The sequence below is a fragment of the Gymnodraco acuticeps genome, unplaced genomic scaffold (genome assembly GCF_902827175.1).
Source record: "Gymnodraco acuticeps unplaced genomic scaffold, fGymAcu1.1, whole genome shotgun sequence".
Lineage (NCBI taxonomy): Eukaryota > Metazoa > Chordata > Actinopteri > Perciformes > Bathydraconidae > Gymnodraco > Gymnodraco acuticeps.
The window spans coordinates 256,452-262,259 of NW_022992079.1; the positions used below are offsets into that span (position 1 = coordinate 256,452).

At 45.2% G+C, this 5,808-nt stretch overlaps 1 protein-coding gene across 4 annotated transcripts in view; it reads left to right on the forward strand.

The window, feature by feature from the left end:
• The window catches only part of cenpp (centromere protein P), a 122,387-nt gene that overhangs the window by 63,271 nt on the left and 53,308 nt on the right, over positions 1-5,808 (forward strand). The window lies entirely within an intron of this gene.

The following is a 5,808-nucleotide window of genomic DNA, read 5'->3' on the forward strand; positions in this document are numbered from 1 at the left end:
GACCTGCACTTACACCAGGGGAACTAAATTCAACTCTTGAGTGTGTTGTGACATCTGCTGGTGTATAAAGGAACTGACCCACTGGTCTTCATCAGCCTCCTACCAGGAACACCACTACTGGTACCTCTAACAGCATTTAGCTGGAGGGAGACTGAGAGAACTCACTTTTTAGATAAGATTAGATTCAACTTTATTGTAATTGCAAACATTTAGACAAAGGTTTCGCTCCACTCCACCCAATGCAGTTTGGTTTTCGTGCTCACCGCTCCACTGAGACAGCTAACTGTGTCTTTGTGGAAAAGGTTAAATGTATGTTAGACACGACCCCATATGTAGGTGCTGTCTTCCTTGATCTCAGGAAGGCTTTTGACACTGTTGACCACCAAGTGCTCCTTACAAAGCTGACTCATTTCAATTTTTCTGCAGTTTCGATACATTGGTTTAAATCTTACTTATCGAACAGAAAACTGTGTTTTGGTCAACGGTGCCAAATCCCCCTACCTTGTCAACCCTGTTGGGGTTTCACAAGGTTCCATTCTTGGACCGTTTTTTCACTGTACATTAATGACTTGCCTAATGTATGTCCTGAGTTGAATGTGCAAATGTATGCCAATGATGCGGTCATCTTTGTACACGGGAAAAATACTGAAATAATCACATCCTGTCTCTCAAATTCACTATTTATAGTGTAAATTAGAATTATCCACATCTGTGCTCCCGGGTGTATCTGTGTGTTTTCTTCTTGTATGTTCCTGCCTGTGTACATGACATAAGCTGCTGCTCATAACCAATTGCCCCTTGCGGGATTAATAAAGTTGTTGATTGATTGATTGATTGATTGATTGATTGATTGGACAAGGTTCAACACTGGCTGAACAACATTTGCTTACAGTTAAATGTAAAAAAAAACAGTATGCATGATTTTCAGTAAACGACCAGTCAAAATAGAAGGATCCAACGTGTTTTTAAACGGAGCAGAATTAGAACTAGTCCCCCACTTCAAGTATCTTGGAGTCGTACTGGACTCGAACTTGACTTTTAAGAAACATATTAAGAAAGTATCCACTACCATTCAATTCAACTTCCATCCATCCATCTTCTCCCGCTTATCCGTGGTCGGGTCGTCCTGGTTCCACGACCAGGACGGAATCCGCATTGTTCCTCCTCAATCTGAGGTTCGACAATCGGCCTGACCCTCCTTTCGAGTACCTTAGAGTAAACTTTCCCGGGGAGGCTGAGTAGTGTGATGCCTCTGTAATTGGCACACACCCTCTGATCCCCCTTTTTAAAAAGGGGAACCACCACCCCGGTCTGCCACTCCTTCGGTACTGTTTCCGACTTCCACGCAACGTTGATGAGACGTGTCAACCATGACAGTCCCTCAACACCCAGAGCCTTCAGCATTTCCGGGCGGATCTCATCCACCCCCGGGGCTTTGCCACTGTGGAGTTGTTTGACGACCTCAGTGACCTCCCCCCGGGAGATTGGTGTTGATCCCCCGTCATACTCCAGCTCTGCCTCTAACATAGAGGGCGGAGTTGTCGGGTTCAGGAGTTCCTCAAAGTGTTCCTTCCAACGCCCTAACACTCCATCAGTTGAGGTCAACAACGTCCCATCCTTACTGTACACAGCTTGGATGGTTCCCTGCTTCCCCCTCCTGAGGTGTCGGACAGTTTTCCAGAACAACTTTGGTGCCCGCCCGAAAGTCCTTCTCCATGTCTTCTCCGAACTTCTCCCACACCCGCTGCTTTGCCTCGGCCACGGATGAGGCTGCTGCCCTTCGGGCCTGTCGGTACCTTGCAACTGCCTCGGGAGTCCCCCGGGATAACAAATCCCTGAAGGCCTCCTTCTTCAGTCGGACGGCTTCCCTGACCACCGGTGTCCACCAGGAGGTTCGAGGGTTACCGCCCCTTGAGGCACCTAGGACCTTGAGACCACAGCTCCCCGCCGCGGCTTCGGCAATAGAGGCTTTGAACACCGACCACTCTGGTTCAATGTCCCCAACCTCCACAGGAATGCCCAAAAAGCTCCGCCGGAAGTGTGAGTTGAAGGCCTCCTGAACTTGGGCCTCCTCCAGACGTTCCCAGTTCACCCGAACTACACGTTTGGGCTTACCAGGTCTATCCAGAGGCTTCCCCCGCCACTCGACCCAACTCACCACCAGATGGTGATCAGTTGACAACTCCGCCCCTCTCTTTACCCGAGTGTCCAAAACATACGGCCTCAGGTCCGATGATACGATAACTAAATCGATCATGGACCTTCTGCCTAGGGTGCTCTGGTACCACGTACACTTATGAGCATCCTTATGTTCGAACATGGTGTTTGTTATGGCCAATCCATGACTAGCACAGAAGTCCAGTAACAAAGCACCACTCCGGTTCAGATCAGGGGGGCCGTTCCTCCCAATCACGCCCCTCCAAGTGTCTCCATCATTGCCCACATGTGCGTTGAAGTCTCCCAGCAAGATTAAAGAGTCCCCTTCAGGAGCCCCATACAGGACTCTTTCCAGGGTCTCCAAGAAGGCCGTATACTCTGAACTGCTGTTGGGTGCATAAGCACACACAACAGTCAGAGTTTTCCCCCCCATAACCCGCAGGCGTAGGGAGGCGACCCTCTCGTCCACTGGGGTAAACTCCAACAACGAAGCACCTAACCGGGGACTTGTGAGTATCCCCACACCCGCCCGGCGCCTCACACCTTGAGCAACTCCGGAGAAGAATAGAGAGTCCAACCCCTATCCAGAAGTAAGGTTCCAGAGCCGACGCTGTTCGTAGAGGTGAGCCCAACCAGATCCAACTGGTAACGCTCCACCTCCCGCACAAGCTCCGGCTCCTTCCCCCCCAGAGAGGTGACGTTCCACATCCCCAAAGCCAGCTTCTGTCGCCCGGGTCTGGTCCGTCGAGACCCTCCGCTTTCACTGCCACCCTTCTGGCAGCGCACCCGACCCCATCGATGTTTCCCGTAGGTGGTGGGCCCGCGGGACGGAGAAGCGGAGGTGTTGCCCACGTTGCCTTTTCGGGCTGGGCCCGGCCGGGCTCCGTGGCAAGCCCGGCCACCAGACGCTCGCCGACGAGTCCTCCTTCTGGGCCTGGCTCCAGAAGGGGACCCCGGGCTTCCTCCGGGCCGGGTATCCTCACTTCTTGTGTCGTCTTTCATGAGGTCTTTTGAACCAATCTTAGTCTGGCCCCTTGCCTGAGACCAATTTGCCATGGGAGACCCTACCAGGAACACAAGGTTCCAGACAACACAGCCCCCAGGTTCATCAGGGCACACAAACCTCTCTACCACGGTAAGGTGCTGGTTCCCCAGAGAGGGGAATTCAACTTGCAAAATGTTAAACAAATTAGACCTTTCTTAACTGTCAATGCTGCAAAGTCATACCTCCACTCACTGTATGATTCTATCCCACATTGAATACTGTTTTACAATAGAACAGCTGTACAAGAGAGCTATCAAGGTATTTGACAGAAAGCCAAATTCATACCACCACTGTACCATCCTTGATAAACACAATTTCTTGAGTTTTGACAATTTTAAGTCTTTTAAAAGTATGTGCATTTTTTATAAATGTTTACATGGACTGGCCCCCCCCCTCCCTTAGGGGAATTCATCCACAAAAAACACACTGGACGCTGCACTAGGTCAGAAACCAGAGGAGACTGAGAAGTCCAACATAGACGGACCACTTTTGGACAAAATGTCCTTTGCATTAAAGGCAGCTCATTGTGGAATAGCCTCCCAACTGAGATACGGGATTGTCCCACTGTCACTAGTTTTAAAGGTCAACTAAAAGAATGGTTGAGAAACAAACAGATGTGCAATCACCGCACTTTATATGTCGTATCTGCTATATTTTACTGCCATGTGTTTAATGCTTGTATATGCTGCTCATGCTCTTTCTGCATATCATGTATTTATTTTTGCTATGTACTGTATATAAATCTCATGTTCTTAAATGTTGTATGTGACGGACTACGGATGGAATTTAGCTCAGAGCTAAAAATCCGGCATATTTACATTTGAAGCATTATTTGTTTAAAGTGTTCATCAATGTGCATTGTCCCTGTTCAAATAAACGATTAAATGAAATGAAAATGAATTGAGTACAACAAAATGCATTTGCATCCAACTAGAGAAGGTGCAAAGATTTAAGTGCATATGGTTACAATAAATTATACAACAACAATGTTGTAGTAATGTACATAAAACTATAGATATTAATACATATTTTTGCATATCTAGAAGCATTTACATATAAGGTTTAGGCATATCAAAGTTAAATACAGTTGTAATGAACATCAAATATAGATGTTGTAAATTGTAAATTTGTATCACAAGGAGTGAAATGTCCCCGAGTGTGAGGCGCTGTGGGTTGGAGCCCCATGACATTCAAAGGGGAATGTGGTGGTGTGTTTGTACTGTAGTTCGAGGATCATGGCGGGGAGGGAGAGTGGGCTAGGTCTGAGTTTGATAGTTCAGCAGGGTTATGGTGTTGTGGAAAAGGCTGTTCCTGAGCCTGCTGTTGCAGAATCCACGGCCAGGAATGACATTGGCTCAACCTATACTATTTCGTAACAAACTAACAAAGGTATTCCTTACGGCAGTGGTTCCCAACCTGGGGGGCGCGCGCCAAAGATCGCAGGGGGTGCGCCAGGCCTCAGATGATTTGAGGCCAAATATCATATTTAGACTTTTTTTTGTACTTTTTCTTTTTTTTTACATATTATTGTAACGCAATACATGATTGTCGCTAAAAGTCTTGTCTCTACATTACAATCAAATATAAAAAATTATTGATTAATTAATTTTAATAAAAATTCAAGTTAGTAGTTATGATATATCCTTTATTTAACCAGGTAAAAGACTCATTGAGATTAAAATCTCTTTTCCAAGAGTGACCTGGCCAAGAGGGGCAGCATGTACGAAGTTATTATAGGCATAAAAAGACAGCATTTTTTTTTTTTCCTTTAATAGAAATGTTTCTTCTGCCCGTAAAGTGTCCAAACCAGGAAACTTTAATTACCGCTGTTGTGCCCCCCTAACCCCCACCCCTTGTGTGTGTGTGTGTGTGTGGGGGGGGGGGAGCAACCTCCAACAGGAGTCATTTGGGGGGGCTCTTGGGAAAAAAGGTTGGGAACCCCTGCCTTATGGCAAATAATACAGCTGTACCCCTCCAAGTCAGGAAACTTCATTTTTGTGCTGAAACTGATTAATTTATTATTCAATCAAAACCACACAATTCCCAATAATTGAAATGTATTGGATTCAGTCTTTTCTATTTGAGTTTCAAGCTACTACAATGTGAGGATTTGCTGTTTGTCTGTATCGCTTTAAAATGAATATATTGTGGTTTTGGAATATTTTTGGACACACCATTTAGGGAATTATCCTTCTCTATGTGGACATAATTAGCAGTTTTATGACATTTTATAGTAGACTATTGATGATTTGATTAAATCAAATTATTTACAAGCATTAATAAAATAAATACAATTATAAGTTTCAGCCCCTCTAAGAATACAATCCACATCGGACTCTCTTTATTCAGTTAAGGATCAAGTTATTTGAAAAGTGTTGATCATTCCTCATCATAATCAACCTTTTTCTTCACTATTATCTTAACCAGTATCTTGCCCACTGATTTAGGCAGAAACATTATTTTATATTCAGCTCTGTCATTTAAATAGTCTGAAATCAAAAGTGTAAAGGATATGGCATAACTTGCCTATAGAACAAAATGAAATGTTTACATTACAACTCAAACCCATTTTCCTTTCAAAAATAAATTACAAAATACAAGGGGGG